The 18,474-nt window shown below is 41.0% G+C and overlaps 1 long non-coding RNA gene across 1 annotated transcript; it reads right to left on the bottom strand.

The window, feature by feature from the left end:
- Nucleotides 1-1,135: 1,135 nt before the first annotated feature.
- LOC140531091 (uncharacterized) lies at nucleotides 1,136-17,446 on the bottom strand. Its single transcript, XR_011976274.1, has 2 exons — nucleotides 17,071-17,446; nucleotides 1,136-1,295 (listed from the first exon to the last, which is right to left on the bottom strand). It is a non-coding gene; the product is annotated as an uncharacterized lncRNA (long non-coding RNA).
- Between the last annotated feature and the right edge of the window lie 1,028 nt (nucleotides 17,447-18,474).

Here is an 18,474-nt window from a genome sequence, read left to right as displayed (position 1 = left end):
CTTTGTAACTAAGTGTTTAAAGTCCCAGCCTACCAAGTTGGCCCACTTTTTGCAATCCAAAACTCAATTCCTCTTATAATGGCCCATTTTTGTCTTAGGCCTGGAAGCTACCTTTAGTTAGAGTGACACAACACTATTCACAAATGACCATTCAGTTAATTTGCTTAAAGAGCTCTGCTCTGGTCTGAGGAATTATCAGGCAAGAATAAAACTGGATCATTGTAGGACCATGCCATAGGTTTAGAGAGGGCAGGGACTTCAAAGGCCATCTGGTCTGGCTTTCTCTTTGTTCTGCCTAAGGTCACACAGCTCGCCAGGATCCTAGAGGACAAGCTGGAAAGGGCTTCAGAAGTCCCTAGTCCAACCCTCTCCCATTTGAGAGAAGGCCGGATAAAGCCCAAAGAAGTGATTTCTCCAAGATTATATAGGTAGTAAGTGGCAGAGCCTGGATTCAAACCCAGGTCCTCCCACTCTAAAGCCAGGTCTCTTTCAGCTGTATTCGGACTGCAATAAGTGATCTTCCCATTACACTGATCTGGCTGCCATGCTGTGAAATACAGGAATAAAGTTTACGGAAAGGAGTTGATTCTGGAGGCAGTGTGATTCTCTGGCCTTCTAGCCAGAGAAAAGAAATGGAAAGGGTGTTGGTTTAGAACCTGCATTCAAATCCTGGTGTCACCAACCTTGGTCAGTCCTTGGGAACCCTTTTGGACCTCAGTTTCTTCATCTATAAAATGCAGGAGTTGGACTGGACAGCCTACCTTCAAGCCCACCATCTTGAGTTCCCACTGTACCATTGCCAAAGCACCAACAGTTGTCCCTCCTCCATTCCATAAGGAATTTCTCCACCTCAGATACCTCCTAATCAAGGCTCATACCCTGGAACCTCATAAGGTTGATGAAAGAGTTCTTCAGGAGAATTCAGCACTTCCTTGATCATCCCCTTTACAAGAAAAAAACATTATTTTGACATCTCTGTGCCACCTCTCACACATAGGTCTTTCCTGGCTGCCCCAATCATTAGCACTTCCTACACTCACTGTGCATTTGCATTTATATATTTTGTTTTTGTCCACTTGCGTGTATTTTGTATGTATGTCTCCCTCCTCTAACATAAGAACAGGACAGTGTTAAGTAAGTTGTGATGTGCAGGCATTTAATAAATGTTGGAATTGAATTGAATTAAAACAGTAGTGGCCAAAAGAACTAATATGGAAACCCACGATCCATGAGCTGGGAAGGCCTTTAGGAGTTCTCTCAAGTGCCTTCTTCTGGTCTAGCTCTTCTTCTTCCAGCTAGTGATAGAAGAAAGAAAAAAAAAGAAGTTACAGAGGAAGGTAGGATTCCCGTCTCTCTAATCTTTCACTTGTTTTTCTTTCTCTTTGTCTATGTCAGGAAATGTGCTGCAGTTGGAGTCAGGACTCTCCTGCTTGAATCCCAACTCTACACCTTTCTGTCCGTAACTATGGGGTGGCCACTTAGCTCTCTGAGCCTTGGTTTTCCAACCTGCAAAATGTACAAAGTAATACCTGCACCGCCTGCCTCAAAAGAAAATGCACTTGGGAGACCTCCCAACCCTGTGGAATTATGAGTCTTTATTGCTAGAGACTGGATTCGCCAGGAGGGCTCAGGGTATGAGACAGATGCTAGGGAAGGAGCCTCACTTCCTTTATCTGGCCTTTCTCCAACCTCAACCCTTCCTACTGCCAAACCATGCCACCTATATCCACTTATCATCTTCAGCCTCTCTGGTCCTCTTCCCTTGAGGCTCATGCTGACTCTGGGACCACTCTGGCCCCTGAGAGGCAAGTTTTTGCCATGTCTTGCACAGAAGCATTCCTCCTTATCACTGCCTAGTCATGTCCAGCCATGGCACTGTGCTCTCCTCTCTACCTTTCCCCATTACAACACAAAAACTTTTAAGGACATGTTCTTATATTTGTATAATTATTATATACATACAAAAATATATGTATGCACACACACGTATTTATGTATATGTCTGTATATATGTATTTACTTATATGTCATATAGATATGTATTTGCAATGCTTATCACAGTAGCTGACACACAGTAAGTTTACTAAATGTTCCATCATTCATTCATTCTCATCTGCCAGTTTCCAAGCTCTGCTCCCCGAGGAAGGGATTTCCTAGCTGAGGTTGTTACTGCAAGTCTTATTCTCTCCCCTTTCACTGGTCTCCATAGTTGAGATCAGGGTTGCCTGGGCACAGCCCACTCACAGGAACCCCAGTAATGGTTCTATCCCCATGGTCCCTTTTGAACCAGTGGTTTGTGAATAATATAAGGTCTTGCTGGAGGCTTGTTATCACACTGCAGGTGCTTGGGAGCACAGAAGTGGTTGCAGATGACTGGCGCCTCAATTTATAACCCTTTTAAGTCCTCCAGAGAAGCAGTATTTGTGTGGGGGCCATCAATTCACCAAGCTGGTGCCAAATGCCAGGACTTCAGATAGAGAGTAATCCAGGGTGTGACCTCATGCAACTAGGTGGCTCAGTGGATAGAACATCTGGCCTAGAGTCAGGAAGACCTGAGTTGAAATAGTACAGTAAGTACTAGCTGTGAGACCCTAGGCAAATCACCTAACCCTGTTTGCCTCAGTTTTCTCATCTGTAAAATGAGTTGGAGAAAGCATTAGCAAAACATTTTAGCATCTTTGCCAAGAAAACCCCAAGTGGAGTCACAAAGAGCTGGACATGACTGAAAATGACTGAACAAGTGATCTCACACAAAACATGCAAGAATCTAGAGCAAGATATGCTTCAGCATAGGCAGGGGAACAGGCAGACTCCAGCCCCAAGAACTATCACATGTGTTAACGTAGTCCTAGGCAAACAGACAGCCTCCAGCAGCCAGACCTCCATGTGCTTCCATATAGCCCTTGGGAAATGCAAAAACACCTCACTAGCCACAGTGCATAGCAGACATCAGCACTAGGATCCCAGCTTAGTACCAGGTAAGCTGCCCCCTATGGTCTCCAGCAGCACCAGCCACCAGCCACCCATCCCCTCAGAGCAGCACCAGACACGAGGGTCCTCCTGTGGGCCTCAGGGCAACATCAGTGCAACACTAGGTAAATAGCCAGGTCCTGCAGTCCCTGGCACAAAAAGCCTGAGATAGTTCTCCTTCTGCCCCAGGCGCAGAGCTCAAATTTAAAAGAAAGGAAAAAGATCAAAAAAAAAAAAAAAGATGAACAAAAAATAAACCAAAAAGTAATCTGACCATACAAAGTTACCATGGTGACAAGGAAGACTAAGACACAAACTCAGAAGAGGACAACAATGTCAAAACACCCATGGGCAAAGTCCCAAAGAAAAATGGGAAGTGGTCTTGAGCCCAGAAAAAACTCATGGAAGAGCTCAAAAAGGAGCTTTAAATCATATAAAAGAGGCAGAAGAAAAACTGAGAAAAGAAATGAGAGGGATGCAAGAGAATTATGGAAAAGAGTCAACAGCTTGGAAAAAGAAACAATGGCTTAAAAAGTAGAATTGGCCAAATGGAAAAGGAAACACAAAAGCTAACCAAAGAAAATAACTTCTTAAAAGATAGAACTGGGCAAGTAGAAGCTAATGACTCTCTATGAGATACTAAGACTCAATCAAACATATTCAAAAAGAATGAAAAAAATAGAATAAAATGTAAAATAGCTCACTAGAAAAATAATTGACCTGGAAAATAGATCCAGGAGACACAGAGGGTTTTACAGTCTACAAAGTACATTCTTTTGAGGCAGGTGGTGCAGGTATTATTGTGGACATTTTACAGGTTGGAAAACCAAGGCTCAGAGAGCTAAATGGCCACCCTATCACTGAACTACCTAAAAGCCATAATCAAAAGGAGGACCTGGACAGCATTTTTCAAGAAATTATTGAGGAAAAATGCCCTGATATTCTGAAAACAGAAGGCAAAATTGGCATTGAAAGAATCCACTGATCACCTCAAGAAAGAGATACCAAAATAAAAACTCCAAGGAACATTATAGCCAAATTTCAGAACTATCAGGTCAAGGAAAAGTACTGCAAGTGGCCAAAAACAAACAATTCAAATATCAGGGAGCCACAATTACAATTCCATAGGACTTAGTAGTTATGACATTAAAGGATTAGAGGTTATGGAACATGATATTCTGGAAGGCAAAGGAACTAGAAGTAAAAAGAAAAATCACCTACCTGGCAAAATTAAGCATAATACTTCAAGGCGGAAAAATGGTCATTCAACGAATAGAAAGATTTCAAGCTTTCATAAAGAGAAAACCAGAATTGAACAAAAGAACTGATTGCCAATATCAAGATTTAAGAGAAACCTAAAAAGGTAAAAATGAGAAAGAAAACATAAGGGACTCAAGTGTTCATATCACTACATGGGGAGATGATACTTGTAATTCTTAAAAATTATATCACTAGTAGTACAGCTAAAAGGAATATACAGGGACAGAGAGACAGACATAAGGTGAATTTGAGGGAATGACATTAGAGATGAAGAAGAAGAGTACGCTGGATGCAGAAGGAAGGGAGAGGTAGAATGGTATAAATTATTTCACATGAAGAGGTACAAAAATCCCATTACAAAGGAGGAGAAGATGGGAGGGTGGGCAATGGGCATCACTTGGACCTTACTCTCATCAGTAGTGGTTCAAAGAGAGAATATACAAAATCAGTTGAATATAGAAAATTATTTTACCCAACAAGGAAATAGAAGGGGAGGAAATTAAGTAAAGTGGGGGAATGGGGCTAACAGAAGAGAAGGCAGACTGGGGAAGGTGGCAGATAGAAGAAACACTTGGGTGAGCAGGGGAAGGGGGAAAGTACAGGGAGGACAATCAGGAGGAAAAATAGGATGGAGGGAAATACACAGTTAGTAATCATAACTGTGAATGTGAATGGGATGAACTCTCCCACAAAACAAAAGTGCATAGCAGAGTAGACTAAAACAAGAATCCTCCTCATTTCTCAAGTATATAGAGAACTGAGTCAAATACATAAGAATTATTCCGCGATTGATAAAGAGTCTAAGGATATGAACTGGCAGTTTTCAGATGAAGAAATCAAAGTCATCTAGAGACATATGAAAAAGTGTTCTAAATCACTTTTGATTAGAGAAATGCCAATTAAAACCACTCTGAGGTACCACATCACACCTTTCAGAGTGGCTAATATGACAAAAAAGAAAAATGATAGATGTTGGAGAGAATGTGGGAAAAATGAGACACTAATTGAACCATCGGTAGAGTTGTGAACTGATTCAACCATTCTGGAAAGCAATTTGGCACTATGTTCAAAGGCTATAAAACTGTGAATGCCCTTTGACCTAGCAATATCACTTCTAGGTCTGTATCCCAAAGAGATCATAAAAATGGGGAAAGGACCTACATGTGCAAAAATATTTTAATGGTGACAAACTATCAGAAATTGAGGGGAATGGCTGAATAAATTATAGTATATGAACACAATGGAATTCTATTGTGCAATTTTAAAAAATGATGAACAGGCAGATTTCAGAAAAATCGGTAAAGACTTATACAAATTGATGCAGAGTGAAATAAGCAGAATCAGGAAAACATCGTACACAGTATCAGCAACATTGTATGATGATCAACAGTGAATGACTCAGCTCTTCTCAGCAACATAATGATCCAAGACAAGTACAAAGGACTCACAAAGGAAAATGCTGCCACATCCAGATCAAGAACTGATGGACTCTGAATGCAGAACAAAGCATATTTTTTTCACTTTATTCTTTTTCATTGTTTTCCTTTGATCTCTTCTTTCACTACTGTGACTAACATGAAAATATGTTTTACATGCTAGTTACAGGTATAACCTATATCCAACTGACTACTATTTTAGGAAGAGGAGAGAGGAACTCAAAATCTTATAAAAATCCTATTAAAATTAATGCTAAAAATTGTCTTGACATGTAATTGGGAAAAAATAAAATACCATTGAAAAAATAAAAGCTCACTACAAAAATAAATAAATAACTTCTGGGGGAAAAAAAACCCACAGAAAGCTCAAACTATGCTGAATGGGTCTGTTCTGCTTCCTGTCTGAAAAGACAAAGGGAGCAATTTCTGGATTAAACACTTTGGCATAAACTTAGGGGTAATCTCAACCATTCCTCAGGAATAAGGAAGAGGAAACACTTTGGGGATTGACAGGCCCAGATCCGGGATCAAAAAAGGATTAGATTTGACAAAGGCAGTAAATGGAGCTCAGAACATGCCATTCTATATTGTTCTGGTGCCTAAAGGATACATTTTCAGGATCTTGTGAAAGACTTGTTAAAGCTATTTGGATCCCCTTAAGAATGAAATATAAATGTCATCCTAATGTGGGAGGCCAAAGTCATTGCATAGTACTAGGTTTCTTTCTAGATTTAGATTTAAAGGGTTGGGAAAGCCCTTCAAAGTCATCTGGTCCATTTCTTTCATTTTACAGATGAGCAAACTGGGATCCAGAAAGGGGAACTGACTTGCCTATGATCAGTCACACCAGTAATAAGTGACTGAAGTAGGATTTGAACCCAGGTCCTCAGATTCCAGCTCCATCACTTTTCCCACTATACCACACTGCTATCCTATTGGTTATCTCTTCTGTACTGTGATTAGTGTTATCCAACTTCATCACCATTTGGATTTTTTCCCCCTCTTTGACTTTTATCTTCCAAAGAGGAGTCTTTATTTCTAGGTCTTTTTCATTCATCCATGAGACTGTCAAGTCACGCTGACATACAGTGAGTATAAACAGATAGTTAACCCCAAGAGTGACTCCCAATAAAACCTATTCAGGGATCTAAGCCCAAAATGCACAATCATCCACAGTTAGACAGGTTTCCTGAATGTACACTGATTTTCCAAGTATAGAATTTTTAAAATTCAGCTATAAAATTAGCAAGACCGGCATCCATGCTAAGTTCTTCATTGAGAAAGGATAACTAAGCAAAAATGAGATTAAATAATTGCTCCTCCCCCAGAATATAAGCTCCTTAATAGCAGGGACTCTTTTCTTGGGGGGGAGGGGGGTTTCTTTATACCCCCAATGTTTAGCACAGTACCTGGCACAAGCAGGTATTTAGTAAACACCTATTGGTTGATGGAACATAGAAATAAGGCTATCAGGTGAGAAGAGATAGGAAGCAAACCAAAAATGGCACTTTGGTGCCTCAGTTTTCCAATCCCTAAACCAGTGATCCCCAAGATTGTCCAGAGTAGAGAGAAACCCCAAAGAAACCCAATTCTTCCTGCTGAGGTTTGGGAGGGATCCTTGAATATTAGTTTGCATTTGCAATTCCCAGTGAGATGAGAAGAACTCTTGGGTTCCTTGCCACTTACCATGCCTCTGGGCTCCTTAGAAGAAGATCCAAAGAGAACAATTGGGTTCCTCAATGGCATGGTAAGATGAGCAACGTATTTGGTATCAGAAGTCAGTCAGATTCTTTGCAACATGACTAATGTAAAAATATGTTTAATGTGAATGTATATGTAGAACTTATATCAGATTGCATGCCATCTTGAGGAGGGAGAGAAATTTTGATACTCAAAAGCTTGTGAAACTGAATGTTGTAAACTAAAAATTAATTAATTAATTAATTGAAAAGACGTCAGCCAGGAACTGCTACAAGAATTCAGAGTAGCCACCAGGGAGCGATCATATCTGCCATCCCCACCCACCCACCCATTATATTTAAGCAGCACCAGCAACTTGCCTTTGGCCCTTCCATACTCACCTTTCTCTCCATCTGGAACTGTTTAGTCTTCACTGAATATCCAAAGTCCACACCCCCATCTCCCTTGGGGGACTAATTGATTCAACTTGGAAAAATTCACCCTGGGGCTGAGCTACTATTATTGAAGATTAGTGAGTAAAGATTCCACCTAGCCCATCCACTCATCCATGAACTGTTTCCCTATTATGCCTTTCATTGCTATATTTTGAAGGTGAATATAAAATCCCATCTTCATCCTATCTACAATCCTATTTATTTTGCTTAGGTTTGTAGATTTAATGAGAATTCCCTTATTTGCCCTTCCCTCCATTCCTGGTCAGCTAGAAGGAATCTTCTCTTGTCTCATAATAAAACAGGAAGATATTGTTCTGGGATGGTGTGAACATCCTCTAGTATAATTACACTCAGTGAATGTTCTCTACTATAACTGCACTCAGGTGTGAAGATTATTGAACGAATATTTTTCCTTCCATCTAAATCTTAAGATATTTTATTCTTCTATTTAAATAGAACTCCCAGTTCCATTACATTCTAACTGTCAAACTCCAGTGATGTTTTGCTTAGTTTTGCTGATATGCTTTTTACTCTTTCTTTTTTAGGCTTTGTTACAAGGGCTGACTCACTAAGTAGGAAGAAGAGGGAGGGATATATTTGGAAATACAAGTGATGTAAAGACAAAAGTTATCAATAAATATTTCTTTAATAAGAGTTTTTAAGAGGTTTCGGTTCCTATAGGAAAGAATGCTCCGATAACCCTGACATCTCATCTCATACCTAGCAAATTGACAAAGGTCACAAAGGTGACAAGAGCTGAGAAGAGCCACTGTTGGAGGGACTGGGGAAAGAAAGGCACAACAATGCATTGTTGGTGGAGCCCTAAATTAGTGCAACAATTTGGAAGGCCAATAAAGTGGCTAAAATGTCTATTGTCTTTGACCCAGAAATTTCACTGTTAGGTATACACCCCAAAAAAGCTATTGACTTTTGTCAAGGTTCTATATACACCAAAATGTTTATAGCAGCACTTTTTGTGGTGAAAAAGAACTACCACAAACAAAGTAGATGAGATGCCTATAGATTGTGGAATGACTAAACAAATTGTGGTACATTCCTGTATTTGAATCTTACTGTGCTATAAAAAAAAATTGAATTATTTTGCTGAAATTGCTTTTTTTAAAATGCTGAGTTTTTTCTCTTTTCCCTCCTCTTTTTTAAAAAATTTTCTTGTTACAAGGTATGGCTGTGTGGAAGGGGAAAGGAACACAGAGGGAAATCTAGACAATACAAAAACAAAAGACAAAAATAATCAATAGTTTAGTTGGATGTAATGAAAAATAAATTTGACATCCAAATATTTGCATAGCAACCATTTTGGATGCTTCTGCTGATATAGACTGCCTTCTTTTAAAGATCGACCCACCTCCCATCATCACCACCACCATTCTGACTAAGTATTTAAAGATATCTTACTTGATTAGCAAGTAAGGGATATTCAAGGGTAAATTTTGACCCTGGAAGTTTTTGTCTTACACACTGCCCTTAGGATGTAACCTGCATAAAACATTACTTCCGAGTTCTATAATCCATTTGATTCCAAATCTGTGGCCCAATGGAATACAGTAGGTCCAATTCACCCAGTGAGAGTTGTAGAGGAATCAGGAGATAGCATCTGAGCGTCTGAGCCTCAGGAAATCAGAAAAGGGTGGAGAATGGATGCAGCTAGCTGCCCTAACAGTTCAATGCTTTTCCCAACTCCTGGATCTATCTCTTTCCCTGGGATTTCAAAGCTCCAAGGTAACTGAGGTTCCCAACCCAGTCTTGGCTTTGGTTTACACTGACTGGAACCCTGTTTTAGGCTCGGCCACTTTTTCCTCACCTTCATTTGCCCTGGGAACTGACTCACCTTTCTCTTCCATGGGAGACAGGACATTTGTTGCTATGGAAAATACAATTAGAGCATCGGGTGGCCTCCTAAAAACTACTACCAATCCCAAAGCTCCATCAGCTTTCATCCACTAAAACTCATTGTGCCAGAGTCCCCATTCCCCAAATCTCCCAGGCTATGCCAAGAGATACATCTTTCAAAACAGAAAGTATTTAGTGAAACATAATTGCAAAGTAGTAACAGACTTGAATCTGGTGGTTAGCATTCTCACCACCCACTCCTCCAAACTGCTACCTCCCACTCAGACAAGAGAGGCTGCAAGACCACCCTCCCATTCACTCCTCCTGCATCGTCAGCGCAGCAGAAGAGAGAGATGAGCAGTTCAAGCTTGTCTGCAAATTTGGGCAGCAGCTACCAGGTAGAGTCAGCCTGAGTTGTCTTGTCAAGGCAGCTCCCCTCCCTTTCAGCTTGCTTTGGGATGGGGGCACCAGCTGCCATGGCTTCAGTGCCCTGGAGTCTTGGTTGCACTGTTCATCAGTTCGTGCCTGCTGGTGGCACATCTTCTCTATCGGCCTCAGGACACCCAGCTTTTCTCCCAGCCTCTGGTCATGCTGTTCCTGTCTGCTTCTTTTCTGTTTGGGTCTGTTCCTTCTTTGGGTGTTTCCTCCTGAGAGTCTCCATTGACTAATCCACCATGCCCAGGGGCTAAGCTGCTGGGACCACTGAAGCAAGGAGCACTGTCCAGTGAGGAGCTCTCCTTAGGTGCTAGGCTATGAACCAACCACAGATCCTCTGGAAGTATCCTTTCAAATGACTAGTAATCTTCATCCCTTAATACACAATGCCAATGGACTCTTGAATCACTTAAAGCATCTAGGTTAGGTAGAGGTTAGCGTGCTGGACCTGGAATCAAGAAAAACCAAATTCAGATCCCACCTCAGACACTCTCAAGGTGTATGACCCCAGGAAAGCCACTTCATTTCTCAGCCTCGGTTTCCTTATCTATAAAATGGGGATAATAATAGCACTGCTTCCCAGGGTTATGAGGATCAGATGAGATGATCTATGTGAAGCACTCTGCAAAATTCAAAACTTGAATTAAATGTTAGTTATCATCCCTTTCTTTAAGTGCAACCGAATCTTGACAGACAAGCAGAATGTGCTCAGGGGGAAGCTGCCGATTGCCCATGAGACTATCCCATGGAAAGATTTCCCCACTTGTAGAGGAAGGGACTTGAGGTAAGAAAATACTCCCTCCAAAAAATACCTTACATGCCTCATGCCATTGGCATCTCTGACAGAGGCACTGCATTAAAATTTGTAAGGTACCTAGGTGGTACAGTGCATAGAGCATTCAACTTGAAGTTGAAAGTCCTAGGTTCGAATTCTGCCTCAGATACCTCCTTAGCTATGTCATCCTGGGCAAGTCATTAACCTCTATGAGTTTCCTCATCTGCAGAATGGACTCAATTCAAAATAGCACCTACCTCACAGAGTTGTGGTGAGGCTCAAACAAGATACACATACTTAAAGTGCTTTCTAAAATTTAATGCTCTATGAAAACGGTAGCTGTTATTATTATTTTCATTTAACCTGGTCTCTGCATGGTGAAATTGGGACAGCAGGAGATGCAAAACCATCCAGCAAAGGCTTTACCATGTGATGTCTGTGAGGCACTGAGAAATATCACAACACCCTTTCTGGGCCTCAGTTTTTCTATTGGCTAAAAAAAAACCCACTGGGACAAGTGGGAGGGGCAGTTGAGAAGGAGGTTTGAATTAAATGGTCTCTAAGGCTCCCCCCCTCCTAATTTTGTGCTCCTTTGGTGCAATCAAATTGAAGAATACAAGCACCAGACAGCCATATTCCAATCTTCTGTTGTTGAGATAAAAACCTCTCTGTTCTGCCACAAATTTCCCAAAGTGCCTCCTGAATTGATGGGAAGTTAGGAACCCACCTATTCTTGGAGGTGCTTAGAGTATGAAGAAGTGCCCTCAGCACGAGCGTGATAACTCATTTTACTTTTACACACTTCCAGCATCTTGTGATTTATCTTTTCCCCTGCCAGATGCAAACATGTTTTCACTTCCTTTTTGGAGTCTTTGGTTCATTTCTGTTCCTTGGAACAACACCATCAATAAAGGCTGGTGTTTCAAGTTGTCAACCAGCCGAATATTCACATATGAGAATGTCGCATCTGACCCAGTTAATCTTAATTCAATTCAATGACAAACATTTAATAAGAGCCTACTCCCTGCGAGGCAAGTTGCAAAACATTCCCTACTGGGAGCTGGAGGGGGGTATGAGGATACCCAGATAAGTAAGTTCGAGGTAATTTAGGGAAGAACTTAAGGGATTTTTACTATCACTGAATTGGAAAGGGGCCCAGAAACTCTCTAGTATAATCTATAACTAGATAAGAAACAACCCTGACAAGTAATCCATTATTCAGTCTAGTAATCCTATAAGAAAATGACATTAATGTGACATAAGTTGTCTTTGATATTCCCTGGAATGACTGCTGCCTCTTCTAGAAGTCTACTGGCTATCCTTTTAATCAGACATAGCACCCCCTCCAGGCCTTGCTCTCATTTGGCAGTCTGAGTTCCCAGAGGGGAGATTAAGAGAGAGGTTAGGGCTAGATAAATGGGATGTGGGAATCATCAACATTTTTTATTCAGTTCTGTTTCAGTTGTGTCCATCTCTTCATGACCCCATTTGGAGTTTTCTTGGCAGAGATATTGGAGTGCTTTGCCATTTCCTTCTCCAGCTCTTTCTGCAGATGAGGACATTGAGGCAAACAGGGTTGAGTGACTTGCCCAGGGCCACCCAGGTAGTAAGCATTCCAGGGAAGATCTGAACTCAGGTCTGCCTGCTGCTCTATTATGCCACCTAGCTGCCCAATCATCACAGCATAGAAATGATCACTGAATCCATGGGAACTGAGGAAACCACCAAGGGAAATAATATAGGAAGGAAAAGAGAAGAAACCTTAGGATAGAATTTTGATGGAGAAGAAGCAGTCAGACACATATAAAAAGAATCAAGAAAAACTGTGTCATGAAAACCTATGAAGAAAATATTCAGAAGGTGCTGATCATGAGAATCAAAGGCTACACAAAGGTCAAGAAGGATGTGGATCAAGAAAAGGCCATTAGATTGGGGGATTACAGAACAATTCCAGAGGATTTATGATGAAAAACACTATCCACCTCCAGAGAAAGGATGGAGTCTGAGTGCAGTTTGAAGCACAGTGGGGTTTTTTACTTTCTTTTCCTTGGGGCTTTGGCAGGAAGGGGAGGTGGTCTGTGTTTTCGTTTACAACATGGCTAATATAGAAATATGTTTTGCATGACTGCACATGTATAATCTATATTAAATTTCTCGCTTTCTCAAGGGAGGGAAGGGAAGAAAGGAGAGAGAATTTGGAAGTGAAAATTCTAAAAAATGAATGTTTAAAATTGTTCTTAAACATATTTCGGAAAAAATAAAGTTGAAAAATAAAAAAGACTTGGGGATTATGAGAGCATTGGGAACTTTGGAGAGAGCAGCTTTGGTGGAGACCTTTCAGCCTAAAGGCTGTAGTTCCTTTGGACTTGGCGATCTGATTGCATCAAGACTGAAAGAGGAAGGGGGAAAGAAGGGAGGGAGGGAGGGAGGTGGCTAAACTGTCAGTAAGTTTCAGGCTAGTCAGCAGTTAATTAAACCATCACTAACGGCCAAGGCTGCTGACAGCTCAGCCAGAGCCAGGGACATCAGATGGAATAGAGACATTACTGATGGCCAGATCTGCTGATTTCTCCCTTCAGAGCATCTTCATTTTCCCCATCCTCTTCCTTTCCCTCCCAGAGCCACAATCCTAGTTCTGTCCTTCTCATTGATCCTCTGACCTCAAATCTCTGCCCACCCCACTCTATCCTCCACACAGATGCCAAAGGGATTTTACTAAAATGTAGGTTTTTGTCTGCGTCACTCCCCCTAGTCAATAAACCTCCAAGATCAAATCTATACTCCTTTAGTTATCACTGAAAATTTTTCACAACCCAGTCCATTCCTCCTTTTCTTTCTTCTTACACTCTATTTCCCTTCCCCAGAGTCTATAATCTAGTGGCCAGTGTCTTCTCACCATCTCTCTCACAGACCACTTCATCTCCCACTGCCATACCTTTGCACCGACCACTCCCATGCCTGGAATGCCCTTCCTCCTCACCTCCACCTATTGACACCCCCAGCTTTAATCCAGATTCAGCTCAGATTCTGCCTTCTGCACGAGACCCATCTCCAGCCATTCAACATTTCTCTTCTCCAGTCACCTTTCTTCTGCGCTCTCTGTATTTCTGAATGAACTTCTTTATTTATGTACTGTTTTCCCCATCCCACTCACCCTTTATGCATTAGCTGTGTGAGGGCATGGAGTATTTTGTCCTTTCTTTGTATCCCTAAAACTTATCAGATTGCCTGGGACATGCAAAGTCCTTAATAAATGTTTGTCAATTAATCAAGCAAGTAGCCTTCTCCAGCCCGCACTGAATTCTACCTTCTTCACCCCATGATTACTTCTGGAACCACCTTCATAGACAGTTCCAGTATATGCCTCCCAGGCTCAGTCCATTAAGAATCACATAGGATAGAGACACAAGTTTCAAAAACACTGCATTCTCCCTGCTTTAATAGCTCCTCACTGGTGGCTTATTCTCCTCCCCCCACCCCTTCTTCTAATGGAGTTATCAGATTTAAAAGCAGGTTGCTCTCTGTGTTCTGCTAGCCATGAAATTTCACTCTAGTCTTCCCTTTGGGAGTGCTACAGGCAAGATTTTTTATTCTTCCTCCAAGGAACAATGCAGGTAATGCGTATTGCAAGAAAAAAGCCCAGAATGACTCAGAGAGACAGAAAGTCTTTCCATATAGTAAGGCTTCTGTGGAACACACACTGATGTCTTGCGACCAAGGCTGGTTAAGTCTACACATGAAGAGAGGGAGAAAAACTTTTTTTTAGCATGGCCTAAAAAGCCTCCTTCACAAGCATTAACATTTCTTTCAACCCTCTGTCAGGTTATCTTTTGGCTGCTTTTTCCTTGTCTTCCATTCCATATTCATTGGGGTATCCAAGCTAGAGATTACACTCAGTGCTAACAGGATATTTGCTTTACAGTCATTTCTCCAAAGACCTCAGAGAGTAGAATCCCATTTTAACCAGACAGAATCCCATTTCACCTAACTTGGCAGCATTACCCGGAGGCTGTTTATATTAGAATATCATTGAAATGGAGACCCATTGCTAAGGGTGGGAGGATGAAGGTTGGGGGAATGGGAGCAATTATTTCCTAATTCAGTTGCTTTCATTTTGGTTGCTCCAAGTCCAATAGAGCTCATCATGGGACCAGCAAGACCCTCACCTCCACCTCCACCTCCACCTCCTAGTTTCATTCTACTGATCATTCGATCCTACACCAAAAACATCACATTCTGAATAAAGCCTGGTATACATACATACATATATATATATATATATATATATATATGTTCTTCACAACTTTCTATATGTATTTGGAACATATTGGGTGCTTAAAAATGTTTGTGGATTGATTTTCATCAATTTTATAAGACTTACAAGAGCCATCTAGCCAATCCCTTCATTTTACAGATGAGGAAATGGAGGCCCAGAAGTGTGAAATGATTTGCCCAAGGTCACAAGTAGAATGATTATCAATTTCCTTTTTTTGTTTCTTTGGCAAAGAGAATTGACAAATAAAATTAATTAACAATGACCTCATCTGAAACTGAGCAACATTTCCCATTTATAACATCCTCCTTATATATCTCTGTTTTTCTTTCAATTAACAGGATTATATTTTCTCTCCCTCTTGCCCCTCATTCCATTTGGAGGGGAGGAAAATAAATTTCTTGTAACAAATATGTGTAGTCCCTTTTAAATGTAAATGTTTAAAAATAGGCATTTATGTGTTTCCACAACTCACATCCAATGCAGACCTCATTCTCTCCCCTTCTACCACCTTCCTCTTTTTCTCCTTCTTTTCATATTCTTGTGTTGGTTCTGATAAATGGTTGCTTCTCAAAAAAAAAAAAAAAAAAAAACAAATATGTGTAGTCAAGGAAACACACTCCCTCACTGACTGTACATATATTCATTCACACACACACACACACACACACACACATACACACACCATATTTTTTAAAAGCATATTTTAAAACACCAATAGAGCTCGTATTCCAGCCTCAGTTTGAGCATATTTTTAAAAGTATATTTTAAAACACCAATAGAGTTCATGTTCTAGCCTCAGTTTGCAAAGGTAGATAGATCATCTCCTCCCTTCTCAGTGGTCCAGTCCCTATTCTTGAATAATCAAATTCACAGCATCAATCAAGAATGTAGTAGTAGCAGGAAGGGAGTCTGGGACTCTAGTGAAGACACCATCTATATATACTTTCTGCTTTCTTTCCCAGGGAATCTGGATCACTCTCTTGCCTGACCATCCATGTACCCAGGCTGTACCTGTCTCAGACTCTTGTTTTCCAAAGCTCTGCGCCCTGCTTGGCATTACCTTTTCTTGCAGCTCTCACAAGTTTTTGGTTTGACTCAGTGACCACATGTTGTCCTTGCATAATTAGCTCCCATGTCTCTACAGACACCGTGAATCCCAGGAGAATTCTGCATTCTCTGCCCCCCATCTGCCTTCTTCATCCCAATAGCCCTGCCTAGGGTTTTCTGATAATGGCTTCTGAGAAGCGAGTCTTTCCACAGAAAACTTGCCATCCTGTCTGTACTTGTCCTCCACATTAGCATAACCTCAAAATAGCTCATTCCAGAAAAATGAAAAAAAAACTATTTTTTTCAATATAATTCTCTTCTATCTTGATGCATTTAGTTTAGCAATGGGGTTCCGTTGTTAGGACTTTTTAAAAACTTGATCAAAGAGAAAGTTTTTAGTAGCCCGTCTCCCAATGATCCAATTTTTAGTAGTCAAAATATGAAAATTGGGAAGTGAAAGATCAAATCCCCAGGTGCCCTATTCTAATTATCTATAACCATATCTATAATATGTCTATAGCTAATGTAGCTATGACTGGAAAAGATACATACTATTATAATTGTCACTATCGTAATGGGGGTAGACTTGTCAAGTGGGTGGTCATAGGGTATAGTCCTATGTATAAATATTCCCTGATTGATTTCAGTCTGCCACTTGGAACTTTGGGGAACTAGTCTCTAGTTATGTTTGTCTCCATTATACAATAGCACAAAGCTAAATGAACTCCTGGTTCAGGAGCTAAGACAGAACTGAATGGGTACACCAAAAAAGCAACCCACCCCTTCATTGTTATTTTTCCTTTGTGGCTTTGAGTGAGGCAGGTCTACTTTGAACTCATCCTGAGAGTCTGATAGGGGAAGGGAGCAGCCTTGTATCCTTCTTACCTGACCATGGTTGCTATAAGCACAAGTCTTTGTATTTATTCTTTCTTCATCTCAGGTGAATAAATGTCTAAAATGGAAATGCCCAGAAGACCTTGTGATTTTGGGAGATTCAAAGGTCCTATTGAAAGTCCCATCAGTATGGGTAGCAGTGGCCACCAGTAGCAGTAGAGGCCAAAGATGGTAGAAGCAGGCACAATGGGAGAGAAGAGCTAGTCAGAGAAGACATCTTCAGAGAGCAGGATCTCTTGAGGACAGCCAGCTTTTGGAATGGACAGAGGAATGGTCTCTCAGAGCCCAGTTGGCTGCCCATCCATCAGAGAGTTACAACTAAGGGGCACTTGGGCAGGATTCCCCAAAGGGAGAAAAGGAATCTTCAAGAGTCGTAATGTGGCCCTCTATGACAAATATTCTCTATGCTGGTGCCTTACTACCTTTGCACTTTAACTCTGAGCCTACTTTCTCCAGGGATCTTGTATTATAAGAAGAGAATGTGTTCCCAGTTAAGGATCAGGGGCCAAAGCTTTGTTTGAACTCCTGGTAAAGGACTCTTAGTAAAGCCTTTTTCTAAATGATTAATAGTCAGCTGGCTAATTATTGACAGGAATCTTATCAGTGGAGACTCAAGAGCAAAAGTCTAAAGCCCCAATACTTCAAGGTCACCTCTCACTATATCCCTGAGAATAAAAGTGGTCACTGACTCCCTGGGACTCCAAATTGTGACTATTAATGGCCAATTTGGGGAGTGGCTTAAGATGGAGAGGGGGTGCTATACTATACTATAAAATAGACTAAGATAAATGCATATTAGACACATAATTCTGAAGGAAGAGAAAGATTACTTTTAAGTGTTCAGAGTTTTTGGTTTCACAATAATGGAAGGGACAAGGAGTGTTTAATGGAGGGGGTAATATTGGACCTAGGTCTTGCAGAATAGATTGGATTTCAACAACATTCCAGGCACAGGGGGAGGCACAAGTGAATTCCAGGAAATTTAAATGGAAAAAACTGGAGAATTCGTTGGAAAGTGAGTAATCCAGTTTAGCAAGCTAGTAGATTATACGAAAGAATGTCATGAGCACTAAGGTTGGAGACGGATCGAGGAGGCCTTGAAGCAACAAGGCAGCTTTCAGAGGGCATCTGAGTAGGAAATGACATGATCAGAGCTGTGAACTGAGAAGATTCTTTTTGGTGATGATGAATAAGAGACTGGAATGGGAAAAACTAGAGGCAGGGAGGCCAGGTTATTGCAACAGTCTAGGCTAAACACTCACAATGATTGCCCAAACTAGATTGGCAACAGTAGGGAATGAAACAGAAAAGACATGCGTGAGAAATACTAGGGAGGCAGATTTGACAGATGTGGAAACAGATTTTGAGGGTTAGGGACAGAAAAGAACCTAGGGA

The sequence above is a fragment of the Notamacropus eugenii genome, chromosome 3 (assembly GCF_028372415.1).
Source record: "Notamacropus eugenii isolate mMacEug1 chromosome 3, mMacEug1.pri_v2, whole genome shotgun sequence".
Classification (NCBI taxonomy): Eukaryota; Metazoa; Chordata; class Mammalia; order Diprotodontia; family Macropodidae; genus Notamacropus; species Notamacropus eugenii.
Note: the sequence above shows the minus strand (reverse complement) of the source record. Positions and strands in the feature narration are given on the sequence as shown.